The 20047-nt window shown below is 40.1% G+C and overlaps 1 non-coding gene across 1 annotated transcript; it reads left to right on the top strand.

Annotated features, from left to right (window-relative positions):
• The first annotated feature begins 19633 nt into the window (after nt 1-19633).
• LOC128282326 (small nucleolar RNA R71) lies at nt 19634-19740 on the top strand. The gene has a single exon (XR_008272569.1). It is a non-coding gene; the product is annotated as a small nucleolar RNA R71 (small nucleolar RNA).
• The last annotated feature ends 307 nt before the right edge of the window (nt 19741-20047 follow it).

Raw genomic sequence — 20047 nt, 5'->3', positions numbered from 1 at the left:
TGTAGTCGTAGTCTTTAAGTAGCTCAATCCATCTACTCTGCCTAAGATTTAGCTCTTTCTAAGTAAGGAGGTATTTGAGGCTCTTGTGATCAATGTAGATGATACACTTCTCATCGTACAGATAATGCCTCTAGATTTTAGTGCGATACGTCAGATAATTCGTCTCATGTGTCTTAAGCTGAGGAGACGCATAGGCTATCACCTTCCCATCCTGCATCAACACACAACCCAAGCTGACATGTGATGCATCACTATAAATGGTGAACCCCTTTCCAAACTTCGGTTGTATCAAACCAGGGGCCTCAGTCAATATAGTCTTGAGGTTCTTAAAGCTCTCTTACTGCAAATCAGTCTAGTAAAAAGGCACCCCCTTAAGTAGCAGCTTAGTCAAGGGTGCTGCAATCAAGGAGAACCCTTCTACAAAGTGCTGATAGTAACCCGCCAACTCCAGAAAGCTACAGATCTCAGACACATTTTTCGGCTGCTTCCAATCCAACACCGCCTCAATCTTATGAGGATCGACTCGTATCCCCTCACCAGAAACTATATGTCCCAAAAATGTTACTTCCTAGAGCCAGAACTCACACTTGCTGAACTTCGCATACAATTGTTTCTCACGAAGAATCTATAGTACCACTCTCAGATGCTCATTGTGCTCGTCTTCAGACTCAGAATACACCAAGATATCATCGATTAAGACCACTACAAACTAATCCAAATAGGGCTGGAACACTCAGTTCATCAAATCCATAAATGCCTCTAGTACATTACTAAATCTAAAGGGTATGACTAGGAACTCGTAGTGCCCATAACAAGTCCTATGTAACACCCCGAACCCGTGATCGTCGCCGGTGTCGGACACGAGGGGTTAATGGGCCAAATCTTCTCAAGGTACCAACCAATTTGGCATTTCAGACAGGCTGGAAAACTGCGTCCTTTATCGCCATAAAAATCATATCTCGAGTTTCGAAACTCGGAAACTGATTCTGTAAATTTTTCCCTGAATTTAGACTCATATATCTATCCATGGATTTATTTCTAGAATTTTTGGTTGGGCCAATTGGTACAGTTTATTAGTTAAAGTCACCAATGTTACAGAAGTCGACTACACTGCCTTCGCGCGTTAAAACTTGAATATCTCTATGTACAGGGCTTTAATACTGGTGCCGTTTGTTTCTAATGAAACTAGACTCAAAATGGAATCTGCACATATAAGGCATGACTTCTAATTCTTTCTGGATAATTTATAGTAAATTTTCAAAGTCACGACAGAGGACCCAAAAACCGTTCTGGCCCTGTCTCACGAGAACTTTAATATCTCTCAATATACTGCTCATATGGTCGTTTCGTTCCATCCATATTAAACTAGATTCATCAAGGTTCAATTTCATAATTTATTCACTATTTAATTCTACTTCTACTATTTTTAGTGATTTTTCAATCTCACCTCACTGCTGCTGTCCGCAACAGTTACTGCGATGAACTATGCCAATTTCATGAATCTTTCCTTGGCCTTAATCATCCATCAAACATGACACAAATTATGGCCACCTTATCAAAATTAAAGTTTCTAAGACTCGTGGCTATAGGTTCTAGCATCCCACTCGGCGACCACATAGGCCATTTTCACATGGCTTAAAGTTTACAACCCACAGTTCAACAAAATATAATAGCCTATACATGCCAAATGTTCTTCAACAACGAAGACAATACCAAAATATTTCAGCGGTGTGATGACTTCAACGACGATTCCGAGCACGCAACAATACGAGTCCAAGAGACCTAAAATGGGTGACAAGAAAACACCGAGTGAGTTTATAACTCAGAAGTCATAAGCACTTTACAATTATCCATTAGCTAAATTCATCACAAAGTGAAACAATGAAACAAGGCTAGGTACTTCATCCATATCGAACTATACCATAATTCCTCGGACCTTTCGGTTCAATCTCATACCAAGCCATACATCCACATTTCATATTTATACGATAAGATATTTGAGGCATTTTCACACACTAACTCATTTTCACCACAATCACACAATTGCAATCATCACATAGATTTAAAGCTTACCAAGCTCAACCCCGAGCATGAACATATTGCCTATTCGTCATGAGCTCAAGGTACTTACCCGATTCGCTGTCCGGGATTAAGTCGATAATGTCGCACACTCAGTGCCAATTGTAATACAAGAGCATATAGTGAATCCGCACACTTAGTGCTATAGAATCAAACTCGCACACTTAGTGCTGTACAATTTAAAACCCGCACACTTAGTGCCAATCTTGTCACCGTGTCCATTTATACCCGCACACTTAGTGCCGTGGCCAATATCTTATGCATTTTGCTGCCTTTATACATTCAACAATGGCATCATTCCATACACATACATTTTCATTTACACATCAATTCATTAAACACAATTGCATATATATTATGATCATTTAAATCAATACCAAATATATGCTTAATGACTTACCTCGGATGTTGTCGCACGTTTTCAATGGCTATTCAATTACTTTGTCTTTCCCCTTGTCCAACTTTGATCCTTTGAGTTCTTGAGCTAGTTCACACAAATTTAACTTATTAAAACCTCATTATGCTAGCTTATGGCCGAATATGACAAGGAGTTTAAATGGTCATATGGCCACCCTTTTGCTTGGATACACATTGGTCATGCACATTTTATATTACATCAAGCAATTCAATACAATTCATTCAAGCATCAAGGAAAAGCTAAGGCCCTCAATAGGCTACCTAAGGCCGAATATACACATCAACATATGTATTCGTTCATGTGGCCGAACATACACATTCATGTTAAGGCCGATTTCCACACTTGATACATTCAACAAGTAAGGTCGCTTGTATCGACTTAACACCAATTTGATTCAAGTTCACAACTAGGCTAGTATGCATATATACACTAGTAAATCAAACACTAACATTTGTACTTCACCTTACTAGCACTTCTCATTCAAATGACATGAACAACGAACATAGTTTCCTTTTATTCCCTACCATGGCCAAATGCCATACAACACCATACCATGCATCATTACAAGCTTTACCTTTAGCATGCAAATAACATCCACAAATCCACCTTAGTTGAACCTTAACTCATCTTCATGCCTCACCACCACAACATCAAACATCAAACATCAATGATACCAAGAAGACAACACCCATGGCGAATATCATCCCCATTTCATGGTAAAGGTTTAGACCATGGGTTAGGTGGAACTCAAACTATCAACTAAAACATGCATAAATCTCATGGATAACATCAACATACCTTAGTCTAGCAAACTCCCATGGCTGATTTTCTCAAGCTTCCCCCTTTCTTCTTAGTACATTCGGCCGAGCAAGGAGAAAATGAGAGAATGAACATTTTTTTTCTTTCTTTCTTTGTTTTGTTTCTCTCATGTACGGCAAGGGGGGAAAGCATCCACACTCTTTTTTTTTTGTTATCATCATTTTCTTTTTCCATTTCTTTAATGCTAACTTTCTTAATTTATTGTTTCTTACATGCATCACTAGTCTAACATGTTGGAGACATGTTTCCACCCATAGTATGGCCGGCCATCATGCTTCATTTTGGCTAATTTGACATGCAAGGACAACACTTTCCCACATGTATTAATAGGCCACCTTACATTTGCCTAGCACATTTCTAAATTTTCTCACATAAGTCCTATTTGATAAAAATTCACTTACAATTAACAAAATCCAAACATGAAATTTTCACACATGCATATATACATATAATGAGCATCAATTATGATGGTTAATTATTATTATGACTCGGTTTAGTGGTCCCAAAACCACTTTCCGACTAGGGTCAATTTAGGGATGTCACAACTCTCCCCACTTAAGAAATTTTCGTCCCGAAAATCTTACCGTAAATAGGCTCGGTATCGCTCTTTCATAGAGTCCTCAAGTTCCCAAGTGGCTTCTTCCATTCCGTGTTTATGCCACAACACCTTCACTAACGGGATTTTCCTATTGCGCAACTCTTTTACTTCACGCCTCATAATGCGAACCGGTTCCTCTTCATAGCTCAAATTAGGTGAATCTCAATCTCGAGATGGAGCAATTACGTGCGATGGATCGAGACCTATATCGTCGAAGCATCGAGACATGAAATACGTTGTGAATCCTTTCGAGCTCGGGGCAAAATTAATCGATATGCGGTAGCCCAACTCGTTCGGATACTTCATATGGCCCGATGAACCTCGGACTCAATTTGCCCTTACGACCAAATCTAAGCACCTTCTTCCAAGGTGAAACTTTGAGAAAGACCTTGTCTCCAACCCGATATTCAATATCTTTTCTTTTCAAATCCGCATCGACTTTTGGCGATCCGGCGACTTTCAAACTTTCACGAATTACTCGAACTCTTTGCTCGACATCCTTAACCAAATCAACCTCAAGAATTTACCTTCACTAAGTTCATCCGAAATAATGGGGTACGGCATTTACGATCGTATAAAGCCTCGTAAGGCGCCATCTTAATACTTGATTGAAAGCTATTGTTGTGGCGAATTCAATCAAAGGCGATATCGTTCCCATGAGCCACTAAACTCAAGGATACAACATCTCAACATATCCTCGAGTATTTGAATTATCCGTTCGGATTGACCATCGGTTTGGGGGTGAAAGGCGGTCTGAAATGCAACTTGGTACCCAAAGCTTCTTGCAACTTCTTCCAAAATCGCGAGGTAAATCTCGGATCTCTATCCGACACGATGGAAATAGGCACCCGTGTAATCTCACAACTGAGAAACGTACAATTCGGCTAGTTTGTCCATTGAAAAATCCGTGCGTCATCGGGATAAAGTGAGCCGACTTAGCGGTCTATCGACAACGACCCAAATCGCATCCTTCTTACTCACGACAATGGCGGTCCGGATACAAAGTCCATTGTGACTCGATCCCATTTCCACTCGGGTATCGTGATCGGTGAAGTAATCTGAAGGCACTTGATGTTCCGCTTTCACTTGTTGACATATTAAACATCTCAAACAAAATCGAGATGTCTCGTTTCATACCATGCCACCAAAACCGACATTTCAAATCGTTGTACATCTTCGTACTCCGGGTGGATTGCCATTCGGCTACAATGGGCTTCGTTCAAAATTATTGGAATAAGTTCAATTCTTTGGAACACGCAGACGACTTCGAACCTCAAACAATCGTCATCATCGATTTGAAATTCGAGTCCTTGTTGAACACACTCATCCCGTTTTGCAACCAACTCATCGTCGACTTTACGAGCTTCACGAATTTGACGTATCAATAATGGTTTGGCTTTCAATTCAGCTACTAACACATTGTCGGGTAGGATAGACAAGTGTACATTCATCGCTCAGAAAAAAAGCAGTGATTTCGGCTAAGGCATCCGCAACCACATCAGCCCTTCCGGGTGATAATCAATGACGAGCTCATAATCTTTTAACAACTCGAGCCATCGCCTTTGTCGCAGATTTAAGTCTCTTTGGGTCATCAAATATTTGAGACTTTTGTGATCCGAATACACATGGCACTTCTCACCAAATAAGTAATGTCGCCATATCTTTAAAGCGAATCGATGGCGACCAATTCGAGATCATGGGTCGGATAATTTTTCTCATGTGGCTTTAATTGTCTCGACGCATAGGCCACAACTCGCCCTTCTTGCATCAATCGCAACCCAACCCAAGTAGGGATGCGTCACTATAAATGACAAACTCTTTGCCCGATTCGGGTTGCACTAGAATTGGGGCTTCATCAAATAAGTTTTCAGTTGATCGAAACTTTTCGACATTTCTCCGTCCATTCGAACTTAACATCCTTTTGGAGTAGCCGTCATTGGCGTGGCTATCGTCGAGAAACCTTTTACAAATCGTCGGTAATAACCGCAAGCCCCAAAAGCTCCTAACCGGTAACATTCCTTGGTGGTTTCCAATCGACTATGGCGAATTTTGTTTGGGCCCACCACGACACCGATCACGGACACCACGTGCCCCAAAAAGCTAACCTCTTTCAACCAAAATTCACATTCTTGAACTTTGCGTATAATCGCTTATCTCGTAAGATTTGCAACACTAGCCTCGGTGTTCAAGCATGTTCGGTTTCATCTCTCGAATAGACCAAAATGTCATCGATAAATACAACTACGAACCGATCCAAGTATGGCACGAGAATTCTATTCATTAAATCCATAAACACCGTAGGGGCATTAGTGAGCCCAAACGGCATCACCAAGAATTCGTAGTGACCGTACCTCGTTCTAAAAGCGGTTTTGGGTATGTCCGATTCTCGGACCCTCAACCGATAGTACCGACCTCAAATCTATCTTTGAAAACACCGAGGCTCCCTTTAATTGATCAAACAAATCGTCAATTCATGGCAATGGATATTTATTCTTTATCGTCACTTTATTGAGTTGGCGATAGTCGATGCACAACCTCATGGTTCCGTCCTTCTTCTTCACAAACAATACAAAAGCGCCCCATGGAGAAAAACTCGGTCGGCGAAACCTCTATCCGTCAATTCTTGCAATTGAACCTTCAATTCCTTTAATTCCGTTAATGCCATACGATACGGGGCTATTGAAATCGGCGTAGTACCCGGTACAACCGATGCGAATTCCACTTCTCGAACCGGTGGCAATCCGGTAACTCCTCGGAAAAACATCTGAATACTCACAAACCACTGTACCGATTCGAGTTTCCTTTCCGTCTCTTTACTTCCAAACACATACGCAAGGTATGTTTCACACCCTTTTCACATACCTCCGAGTGGTCATAGAAGATATTATCCTGGCGCTCCTTTTAAATCGATGAGACTCGACTCGGACTACCTCATTATTTGCACTCCTCAAATCAATGGTTTTCCTTTGCGATCCACCATTTGCATCATGTACGGTCACCAATCCATACCAAGAATAACATCGAATTCATGAAATGGTAGAAGCATCAGATCGGCCGGAAAACAAGATTCTCGAATTATTAGGGGGCATCTCTTGCACACTTTATCAACGAGCACGTATTGACCCAAAGGGTTTGACACTCGAATTACGAACTCAGTAGACTCAACAGGTAGAGTCTTACTGGATGCTAAGGTTTCACATACATATGAGTGAGTAGAGCCGGGGTCAATCAATGCAATCACAATAGTATCAAAGAGAGTAAAAGTACCAGTGATAACGTCAGGGGAGGATGCCTCCTCTCGTGCGCGGATGGCATATGCTCTAGCAGGAGCACGGGTCTCGGATCGGACAGCCGTATTAGAGGCTCCTCTCTGATTACCACCCCTACCTCCAGAGATTCTCGGGGGCCTACCTCCGGTAGTCGTTCCACTAGGTCTTCCACCTTGCGTCTTATTCCTCTCATCTAGCTCCGTGCAATCTCTAATGAAGTGGTCCTTGAACCGCATCCATAACAGCCCTATTAATGAGACTTACCCCAACATTCACCTAGGTGTCGTCTTCCACATTGGGGCATTCAGTCTCTCTTGACGATTATTGCCCACACTAGCTACTGAAGTAGCTCAGAGTCCGTCAATGGTGGGGCTCTAATGGAAATTCCCGTAGTCGTCCTCGACTTCTTCGGTGTCCTCCCCGAACCTCTTTACACCGAGAACGGAGCTTTACTCGTCGATCTTTTACGGTAATCTCTTGCTTCAAATTCAGCCTTCTTCTTCTCCTTTCCAAGTTCTTCCGCCTTGCGAGCTCGTTCGACTAGTGTCACGAACTCCTTTATCTCCAAAATTCCCACTAGTAACTTTAACTCTTCATTCAATCCTTCTTCAAATCTTTTGCACATCGCAACCTCATCAGCCACACACTCCAGAGCATACCGACTAAGTCTTACGAACTCATGTTCGTATTCAGATCTGATCATCCGGCCTTGCTTGAGTTCCAAGAATTCCTTACGCTTCGATCGATGAACTGTTGACTAATGTATTTCTTTCGAAATTGGATTGAAAGAAATCCCAAGTAACTCGTTCATTTGGGACTATGGAAATTAAAGTCCTCCACCAATAGTAAGTGAGTCTCGCAACAAGGATATAGCACACTTAAGACATTCATCGGTGTGCATGACAGTTCATCTAACACTCTAATGGTGTTATCGAGCGAACTTCGGCCTTTTCGGCATTATCGAGAACTATGGCCTTGAACTCCTCGGCCCCATGCTTCCTAATCAAGTCCACGGTGGTTTACTCGACCTCACGGGATCGATGGCTCGGAGGCATTGCGGGCTCTTGGGGTGGAGTATTTAAATTCGGGAATGGTTGGACAGCCGAGTTGGTTCGGGCATATTATGCGACCCACTCATTCATCACGGTGAAGAAGGCTTGTTTCGCCCTTCATTTTGATTATTCGCGGATGACCGAGGCTCAGCAGGCGGCGTCCCTTGCGCAGAGCAGCCGCTACACTTTCAACGTCATCCGCCAAGGGTCTCTCTACCGGGTTCCATTGCTAATCAAAACAAAAATTTCAACCGTCGAAGTCATCACATTATTAAGCACTAACAATTTGGCATGTATAGCTAGACTCACACGCGCTATGGTAGTCCTAGAACCGACTAAACCATAGCTCTGATACCAATGAAATGTAACACCCCGAACCCGTGACCGTCGCCGGTGTCGGACACGAGGGGTTAATGGGCCAAATCTTCTCAAGGTACCAACCAATTTGGCATTTCCAGACAGGCTGGAAAACTGCGTCACTGTCGCCATAAAAATCATATCTCGAGTTTCAAAACTCGGAAACTGATTCCGTAAATTTTTCCCTGAATTTAGACTCATATATCTATCCATGGATTTATTTCTAGAATTTTTGGTTGGGCCAATTGGTACAGTTTATTAGTTAAAGTCACCAATGTTACAGAAGTTGACTACACTAACCTTTGCGCGTTAAAACTTGAATATCTCTATGTACAGGGCTTTAATACTGGTGCCGTTTGTTTCTAATGAAACTAGACTCAAAATAGAATCTGCACATATAAGGCATGACTTCTAATTCTTTCTGGATAATTTATAGTAAATTTTCAAAGTCACGACAGGGGACCCAGAAACCGTTCTGGCCCTGTCTCACGAGAACTTTAATATCTCTCAATATACTGCTCATATGGTCGTTTCGTTCCATCCATATTAAACTAGATTCATCAAGGTTCAATTTCATAATTTATTCACTATTTAATTCTACTTCTACTATTTTTAGTGATTTTCAATCTCACCTCACTGCTGCTGTCCGCAACAGTTACTGCGAGACTATGCCAATTTCATGAATCTTTCCTTGGCCTTAATCATCCATCAAACATGACACAAATTATGGCCACCTTATCAAAATTAAAGTTTCGAGACTCGTGGCTATAGGTTCTAGCATCCCACTCGACGACCACATAGGCCATTTTCACATGGCTTAAAGTTTACAACCCACAGTTCAACAAAATATAATAGCCTATACATGCCAAATGTTCTTCAACAACGAAGACAATACCAAAATATTTCAGCCGGTGTGATGACTTCAACGACGGTTCCGAGCACGCAACAATACGAGTCCAAGAGACCTAAAATGGGTGACAAGAAAACACCGAGTGAGTTTATAACTCAGTAAGTCATAAGCACTTTACAATTATCCATTAGCTAAATTCATCACAAAGTGAAACAATGAAACAAGGCTAGGTACTTCATCCATATCGGAACTATACCATAATTCCTCGGACCTTTCGGTTCAATCTCATACCAAGCCATACATCCACATTTCATATTTATACGATAAGATATTTGAGGCATTTTCACACACTAACTCATTTTCACCACAATCACACAATTGCAATCATCACATAGATTTAAAGCTTACCAAGCTCAACCCCGAGCATGAACATATTGCCTATTCGTCATGAGCTCAAGGTACTTACCCGATTCGCTGTCCGGGATTAACTCGATAATGTCGCACACTCAGTGCCAATTGTAATACAAGAGCATATAGTGAATCCGCACACTTAGTGCTATATATTTTCAGCTCCCACACTTAGTGCTATAGAATCAAACTCGCACACTTAGTGCTGTACAATTTTAAACCCGCACACTTAGTGCCAATCTTGTCACCGTGTCCATTTATACCCGCACACTTAGTGCCGTGACCAATACCTTATGCATTTTGCTGCCTTTATACATTCAACAATGGCATCATTCCATACACATACATTTTCATTTACACATCAATTCATTAAACACAATTGCATATATATTATGATCATTTAAATCAATACCAAATATATGCTTAATGACTTACCTCGGATGTTGTCGCATACGTTTCAATGGCTATTCAATTACTTTGTCTTTCCCTTGTCCAACTTTGATCCTTTGAGTTCTTGAGCTAGTTCACACAAATTTAACTTATTAAAACCTCATTATGCTAGCTTATGGCGAATATGACAAGGAGTTTAAATGGTCATATGGCCACCCTTTTGCTTGGATACACATTGGTCATGCACATTTTATATTACATCAAGCAATTCAATACAATTCATTCAAGCATCAAGGAAAAGCTAAGGCCCTCAATAGGCTACCTAAGGCCGAATATACACATCAACATATGTATTCGTTCATGTGGCCGAACATACACATTCATGTTAAGGCCGATTTCCACACTTGATACATTCAACAAGTAAGGTCGCTTGTATCGACTTAACACCAATTTGATTCAAGTTCACAACTAGGCTAGTATGCATATATACACTAGTAAATCGAACACTAACATTTGTACTTCACCTTACTAGCACTTCTCATTCAAATGACATGAACAACGAACATAGTTTCCTTTTATTCCCTACCATGGCCAAATGCCATACAACACCATACCATGCATCATTACAAGCTTTACCTTTAGCATGCAAATAGCATCCACAAATCCACCTTAGTTGAACCTTAACTCATCTTCATGCCTCACCACCACAACATCAAACATCAAACATCAATGATACCAAGAAGACAACACCCATGGCGAATATCATCCCCATTTCATGGTAAAGGTTTAGACCATGGGTTAGGTGGAACTCAAACTATCAACTAAAACATGCATAAATCTCGTGGATAACATCAACATACCTTAGTCCTGCAAACTCCCATGGCTGATTTTCTCAAGCTTCCCCTTTCTTCTTAGTACATTCGGCCGAGCAAGGAGAAAATGAGAGAATGAACATTTTTTTTTCTTTCTTTCTTTGTTTTTGTTTCTCTCATGTACTGCAAGGGGGAAAGCATCCACACTCTTTTTTTTTGTTATCATCATTTTCTTTTTCCATTTCTTTAATGCTAACTTTCTTAATTTATTGTTTCTTACATGCATCACTAGTCTAACATGTTGGAGACATGTTTCCACCCATAGTATGGCCGGCCATCATGCTTCATTTTGGCTAATTTGACATGCAAGGACAACACTTTCCCACATGTATTAATAGGCCACCTTACATTTGCCTAGCACATTTCTAAATTTTCTCACATAAGTCCTATTTGATAAAAATTCACTTACAATTAACAAAATCCAAACATGAAATTTTCACACATGCATATATACATATAATGAGCATCAATTATGATGGTTAATTATTATTATGACTCGATTTAGTGGTCCCGAAACCACTTTTCGACTAGGGTCAATTTAGGGATGTCACATCCTAAATGCCGTCTTATACACATCAGCCTCCTTAACCCTCAATTGATGATAACCTGAACGTAGATCAATCTTGGAAAACATCGAAGCCCTTCTAAACTGGTCGAACAAATAATCAATTCTCGACAGTGGGTACTTATTCTTGATCGTCAGCTTATTGAACTGCTGATAATCGATACACATCCGCATGGACCCATCCTTTTGCTTTACAAATAGTATAGGTGCTTCCCATGGAGACACACTCGGATGGATGAACCCACGATCTAACAGCTCTTGAATCTGAGCTTTAAGTTCGTAAGCTCCTTCGGTGCCATTTAATAGGGGCGATAAATACCAGAGCTATACCCGAAAGAAGTTTGATTTCAAATTCCACTTCTCGGCTTGAAGGCAAAACCAGTGGTTCCTCAAGAAAGACATTCAAAAAATCCCTGATAGTTCTGATGTCTTTTCCAGAAGAATCCCCAGAATTAGAGACACTTACATAGGCTAGATATGCCTCACATCCTTTCCAGACCAACTTTTTCGCCACCAACGCAGAAATTACATTAGTTAGAAAATCCTGACATTCCCTAATGACAACTACCTTATTGTCCTGCTTGGCCCTAAAAACGACCCTCTTAGTCGCACAGTTGATCGCGAGATTTCGTGATTGGTTTTAAATATTTATAATTACTCGTTCTTGAACTAACTATTATCGCGATGTAGGCAAGTGTACCTATCGAACAATAGTATAGTTTTAGCAAGACCGGATTGTCGAACCCAAAGGAACTAAAAGTACTAGTAATGACTGTCTTTTTATTATCTAACCTAAGAATAAAGAGGTTTTATTTTAATTGACTAATTATCTAAACTAAGAACACACAGAGAAAATAAGTAGGGAATTGATTTTGGGGAAAATTGATTGACTTAAGATAATACCTAAGGAAAAATCCACCTAGACCTTACTTGTTATTCTGGCTCCGAATCGGACGATTTATTCATTCAACTTGTTCCGTAGAGATCCCTAAGTTATGTTATTATCCCTATTCAAGACTAATAATGTCTAATCCCTAGATTCAATAACTGAGACTTTTCTCTAATTAACACTCTAGGGTTGCATTAACTCGATTTATGGATCCCCTTATTAGGTTTCACCCTAATCCGACAAAATCTTGTCACCCTATGTCTAGGCGCGCAATCAACTCCGCTTAATTATGAAAAATGTACTCTTAGACAGGGTCTATTCCTCCTCTGAATAAGAGCTTGTCTTGAATCAGTATCCTGGGATATTAAAACAAGAATTAATAACACATAATTAAGACCAAGTTAAATATTTATCATACGATTCAGAAAATAATAACAAGATTCATCTTAGGTTTCATTCCCCTTAGGTGTTTAGGGGTTTTAGTTCATAACTAAATAAGAAAACATCTCAGAATAATAAAGAATACAAAACATAAAGAAAACCCAAAACTTCTGAAGGGAAATTGAGGAGAGATCTTCAGTCTTGATGATGAATCCAGCTCCTGAGATAGATTAATCGGCTTCCTTGGAGTAATTTCGTACCCCTATTCTCTGCCTCTTTTTTCCTCCTCCACTAGGGTGTATTTATAGGCTTTGGAAAACCTAAAAACCCCAAAATTGGCCTTTTCTGAATTGGACTCAACTTGGGCTTGGCATGGACACGCCCGTGGCACATGCCCGTGTTCGATTACTTCAGGCCGTATTCGAGCCTACCAAATTGACACGGCCGTGTAGTCTACCCGTGTGAGGAGGTCCAAGCCATGTTGATTTCGTACTTTGGCCTATTTTCTCTCTTTTTGGCCCGTTTCTCATTCTTTTCGATCTCCTATGCTCTCCTAAGTATAAAACATGAAATTAAAGCATTAAGAGCATCGAATTCACCAATTCTAATGATAAATCATCCATAAAATGCATTAAACATGGGGTAAAAACATGTATAATTTATGATTTATCAAATACCCCCACACTTAAGCATTTGCTTGTCCTCAAGCAAAATTCTCAACTCATAATCAAAATAAATTCTTCTCAACTTATAATTTCTATCGATAATATCTCACATTAATCCATAAGTAATCATACATTGAGAATTTAACTAAAAGAACATAAATTTTTCAAACATTCCAAGTTGAGTATTTAATCATGTAAACATAGGTGTCTCCCCTCATTTAAGTAATTACCTTTGATTCAGAATATCACAGAGTTTCACATCCTCGCTAAAGATTCACTCAAATCACTCGAGGTGTTTAAGGACAATAAATGAAGCACTCAATAGTCAATAATAAAAAATCATTACCATAAGCTTGCATGAAAATCAAATCTCCACCACTATAATTTAAGATGATACATCAATCAAAAGGTCTTTAGAGGGATGTACTGAGGCTTGGTTAGGGGGTGTGGTCACAAGCTGAAATAAAGGATTAGAATCGAGAGTGAATTGAAAAATTACCTAACTAGAAAAAGAGTTAATCATTACTTGCGTACAACAGAGCTTCTTCTCAGAATATGAAATTACAGATATGTATACATAGTTTTTTTTTAAGAACAAGTTAAATAATATAGACTAACTATTAAGAGCAAAACATAGCTAAGCAATCCATTCAACTCAAATCTCGACAAAAATAGGGATTAATTTAGGGGATTTCAACAATAATGGGTTAAAGGTTAATATTAAGGGTAATACAAGAAATGGCTTGTTAGACTCAAGGGGGTTTACTAGGGGTTAATCGTGAAGGTAGGCTTTTCATGGCATGAGTGGGTTAATCCTAAGTGCCTTAATCATTTTGACATATCAAATCAAATGGTGTGGTCTCGACATGCATAATCAAGCAAGTTCTAGAATAACAGTTCAATACTGACGCACTCAAAGCAATAATAAAAGTGAGCATGAAAGAATTAATAGATGCTCAAAAGGCTCAAAAATAACACAAAAATTATGCCTTTTTTATGTTAAAAACTTGTGAATTCCAATTCAAAGTAATATCTAAACTTTGGGGAAATAGCCTAAGATTTTGAATTCTTAAAAATCAACTCATCATGCTTGATTCTTTAATGTCTTAAAGCTTAAACAATCAATGCATAAATGCCTATGTTTTAATTCAAGATATATCAATCAAAATCATAAATCAATTAAAATTTATCTTAAATATGAAATGAAAGCTTTTTAAGAGAATAAGGCAGCCATTCAGGGATTTTTTTGATAAGGAAATAAATGCCCCCTCCACACTTAAGATGTACATTGCCTTAAATGTACAAAGATAGGTATTATAGAATATAAAAAATAAGATAGGGAGAGAAGTGAAACTTCCTGTATGATGAATTCCTCGAACTAGAGTTTTGGAGAGTGATCGGTTCGAGAGTGGAGGAGGATACTCCGGCGGTCGTAGAGGTTCATTAGTCCATAAGTCCTGCACCAAAAGGATATTATCTCTAGTGGTAGCTATGGTCGTGGGCGAGCAGGACATGGCAGTCGTGGAGAACATTTCCCGGTGGAGTTTTAGTTCCTATGCGATGATGAGCTTAAGAGCTCTATATAACTGTGATAAAATCAGGAACTTTTTAGGGGATATTAGGAAGAATAATTACTCATAAAGAAAAACCGAAATTGATAATTAAAAATAAAATTCTAAAATCTGCTAAAAAATAGTTTTAAGAAAAATTAAAAACATAGAATAATAAATAAATGTTTTTAAACATCTTCATCGCTAGATGGTTCGCGAGGTGGGACTGGAGATGAGATGTGGAGGTGCTGACAAATCTGCTGTAGAGTAGCATCAATGTTGTCAAATCGTTGAAATCACTACTGCTCGAATCAGGTGAGGCGCTCAGAGATGTCAGCATATGAAGCCGCCGCATGAACTAGACGAAAGGGTGGTGGTGGCTGAGTCGGTGGGTCCTCGTGCTGTGGGGGGACATCATCTGGAATGTCCTCATAGGCTTCCTCCTCAGTAGATTAGGCGAGACGATACTAGGGAGGGTAGGTTCCTCAGCGCCTTTCGATCATCCTCATGCTAAGCATGCTCGAGATGCCTTATGGAGACATTTGGCTAATGAGGGTGAGGGATGATTCTTGGGCCGCGTTGTTGAGGAGCTCGAAGTGTCATGCCAGTCGAGTCACGTAGGGGCCAATAGAGATGACCCCCTTCCGATGCCGATCTGTCTAGTGCTGAATCGCAAGGGCGATGAAATAGGCAAGGTGGATAATGTGCCCTTGCGACATGCACCATAAGAAGTAGACGTCGTGGGTGCTGACAACGCCAGTGCTCTTTCGCCTCCCTGTAATCGTGTGACCTGAAATAGCGTGTAAGTACCTCAGGGATGGTGGGAGAACTGATGCCTTGGAGCGGCTAGGATTATAGGAGGCCGTGTTAGGGGCCAAAGTGTGCCAGCACTTCGAGGGAGAGAAATGTATGTGGCGACTGAGAGCATGTAGTTCATTCTCCTCCTTGAACTCCTCCGTATATAAGCCTAGTGCAGCACCAAATTCTGGGAAGCTTAGCTGGTGGATTAATCCACCTAGACAAAATTGAACCGTGCCAGGATCATCGTAGTTCGTCATTACAGTATGAAGATAGAACGTTGAGCATAGTTCCATCGTGAGCTCAAGGTATGTTGGTTATATAATCCCAAAGAATAGCTCCCAAGGGTCAGTGGTTAGGAGGGCCCGAATCGCATCAGCCATCTGAACTTGTTCTATGGCAGCCCAGTCGATATTGCGGCCTACAATTAAAGGTCGGACTCGAAGTATCTGGAAAAGTTCTTCCTGGGGCCCTCGGGGGAACTGTGGGAGAGGGTGATGAATTTTCGCGGTTGGACCCACGGAAGAAGACGCTCCCTTCCTCTTCTTTGAAGCAGGTACGGCGGTTTTCTTTCTACTTGAAGACGACATTACGAGCCTGTAATATAAAGAATAATAATAATAGGTAAATGAATTCAAAAAAATAAAAGGCATAAATTTGGAACTAATTATTTCAGCCAATACTATTAATATGAAGCAAACTTAACGACAATAACAATGAGAATGAGAATAGAAATGTAATGGGTATGAGGTTTTCCTAATCTCAATTTGACATGGAATGTATGATAACTAACTTAGGAATACAAATTAAATGATATACATTGGCATGGTAATAGCATGAGAATAAACATAGTAATGTCGTGGGTATGAGGTGTTCCTAATAACTTGACTTAACACAAAATGTATGATAACTAATCTAAGAATGCAAATTAAATGATGGAAAAATGAAAAATAGTTCAAAAGATATGAAGATTATGTTGATAATAAGCATTAGAAATAAGTAAAATAGAAGTGAAATGAGTAAACAAACTCTAAAGGAAAGAGATTGAGCGTCAAAAATGAAATGGGAAGTGGTGCACGACGTGGCAGGGAGGCCGTGTGGAGTTGTAACGACTAAGGTTAGGGTTTGTGAATAGGGAATAAAGTGAATAGTGCAGGGTATTTATAGATTTTGGGCCACACGGCCAGGGCACACGCTTGTGTTCCCTAATTTTAGCCCGTGTGATTCGCGAATTTAAAATTTGGGTGCGTCTGACATTTAGTACACGCTCGTGCTCCTCAGGTGTGTGGGTTCACACGGCTGAGTCACACGACCGTGTCTAGCTTCGTTCGCTTCTCCCACGCCTGTGTGTGCAAGCCCCATGCCCGTGTCAATTTAATAGGTTCGACCACGGGTGTTAGACACGGGCATGTCACATGCCCGTGCTATTTTAGCAGGCTTGACCAATGTCATGTCGCCCGGCCGTGGAGTTTTATCGAAGCCCGTGTTGGGGGAATCCTTGCCCTATTTTCACATGACCATAAGCATGCCCGTGTTCTTGGCCATGTCTCTGTGGAAACACCTGTATTCAAGATTTCCATTAGTAAGTTAGGAGTTAAAAACCAAAATTTAAAGAAATTAATTTTGTTAGTGCTCAAGTTGCCTCCCGAAAAGCGCTTATTTATAGTCTAAGCTCGACTTACCTCTCCAGTGAATGCTCATGGTGGTTTGAGGAGTTTATACTCCTCATTCCTGCTATCAATCTCATCAAAATAAGGTTTTAATCGGGTGTTGTTTACCTTAAAAATGTTGAACTTGGAATGACTCACCTCTACCGTACCGAATGGAAAAATACTGAGTACCGTAAGAGGGATTTCCTCATTCGGTGTGGTAGTGACAATTTGGGGATCTGAAGCATCTAATAAGACCTTATCACCAACCTTAACTTGATTTTGAGAGGTATCAGGCCCGTTTTTGCATAGTTTTGGTTTATCGTGTGTTCTCAGTTTTTGTGTTCGCCATTCATCTAGCTCCTCTACTTGCAGCCTTCGTTCTTCATGAATAGAACATCTACTATTGTTCGAGAGTGGCTCATGTACTTCCTTCATACTTATCTCCTGCAAAGTGGGTTGTATCATGTGGTCAGTTTTAATAGAATGGTTTAGACGATCACCTTCAATTTCTGATGTATTGTCAGAATTGCGAGCTTGAAGGGTGTGTGTTTTGTCTCCTACACGAAGTGTGAGTTCACCTGTGCCAACTTCAATAATTGTTTTAGCAGTTGCTAAAAAGGGCCTTCCTAGGATTAAAGGAGTATTGCTATCCTCCTCTTTGTCTAAAACAATGAAGTCTACGGAAAATATAAATTTATCGTTTTTCACTAGCACATCTTTAATAATACCCCTAGGAAATCTTATAGTTTTATCCACTAATTGAATGCTCATCCTAGTCTGTTTGGGTTTCCTGAGACCTAGTTACTTGAACATTTTAAAAGGCATGACGTTGATACTAGCCCCTAAATCAGCTAATGCATTATTAACATCTAAACTACCTATTAAGCAAGGAATCGTAAAACTCTCTGGATCTTTTAGTTTGTTCGGTAGCTTATTTTTCAGAATAACTGAGCACACTGCGTCTAGTTCCACATGCGATGCCTCGTCCAACCTCCGCTTATTTGTTAAAAGCTCTTTTAAGAATTTCATTGCATTTGCATTTGCGATAGAGCCTCAATAAACGGTAAGTTAATATGTAATTTTTTAAGAGTTTAAGGAATTTACCAAATTGTTCATCTGAGCGGTCTTTCCTTGTTGCGTTGGGGTATGGTACACGAGGTTTATATTTAACATTTACTGATTTGTTTGTATTTTGATCTACCTCACCTTGACCTTTGCTTACCACAGTTTCTTGTTGCGGTTCTGGTTTAGGCTCCACAAATCCTTCTTCATCTTGAACATTAATCGCGTTGAGCTATTCCTTTGGGTTGGGTTCAGTATTACTTGGCAAACTACCTTGTGGTCGTTCGGAGATTAGTTTGGAAAGCTGGCCTATCTGAGTTTTGAGCCCTTGGATCGACGCTTGTTGATTTTTAAGTGCTATCTTGGTGTTTTGAAAACGGGTTTCTGACACTGATATAAACTTTGAGAGCATCTCTTCAAGGTTTGACTTCTTTTCCTATTGGTAGGGTGGTTGCTAAAAACCCGGAGGATGTTGTGGTCTTTGAATTCCTTGGCCTCCCCACGAAAAATTGGGATGGTTCCTCCAACCTGCATTGTAAGTGTTACTAAATGGATTGTTTTGAGGTCGAAGATTTTTACCCATATAGTTTAGTTGCTCGTTATCCATGTTATGGCCATAAGGTTGATATTCCGAATGGCTTGTTCCACCGCTACTTGCTTCACACTGCATTACTAGGTGAACCTGTGAAGAACTAAGAAAACCATCAATCTTTTTACTTAAGAGTTCTTCCTAATTAGAGAGCATGGTGACCGAATCGACGTTATAAATGCCGGCTGTTTTCGTTGGCTATGCCCTTATGACTTGCCACTGATATTTATTCAGCGACATCTCCTCAATAAACTCATAGGCATCCTTAGGTGTTTTATTATTGATGGTTCCGCCAGCAGCTGCGTCAACCATTTGCCGAGTCGAAGGATTCAGACCATTGTGGAATGTTTGAACTTGGAGCCAAAGCGGTAACCCACAGTGAGGGCACCTTCTCAATAAGTCATTGTATCTCTCCCATGCATCGTAGAGGGTTTCTAAATCCATCTGCAGAAAAGAAGAGATGTCATTACGTAATTTAGCCGTTTTAGCTGGCGAAAAATATTTTAGTAATAATTTTTCAGTCATTTGTTCCCAAGTAGTAATTGACCTTCGTGGTAACGAGTTCAACCACTGTTTAGCTTTGTTCCTTAATGAAAAAGGGAATAACCAAAGACAAATGGCATCATCAGAAATGCCATTGATTTTAAATGTATCGCAAAATTCCAGAAAGTTTGCTAAGTGAGCATTGAGATCTTCCTCCTGCAAACCATCAAACTGAACAAATTGCTGTATCATCTGAATAGTGTTAGGTTTTAATTCAAAAGTATTTGCAGCTACAGCAGGT

The sequence above is a fragment of the Gossypium arboreum genome, chromosome 1 (assembly GCF_025698485.1).
Source record: "Gossypium arboreum isolate Shixiya-1 chromosome 1, ASM2569848v2, whole genome shotgun sequence".
Lineage (NCBI taxonomy): Eukaryota > Viridiplantae > Streptophyta > Magnoliopsida > Malvales > Malvaceae > Gossypium > Gossypium arboreum.
The sequence above is the reverse complement of the archived record's forward strand: the minus strand, read 5'-3'. Positions and strand labels throughout refer to the sequence as shown.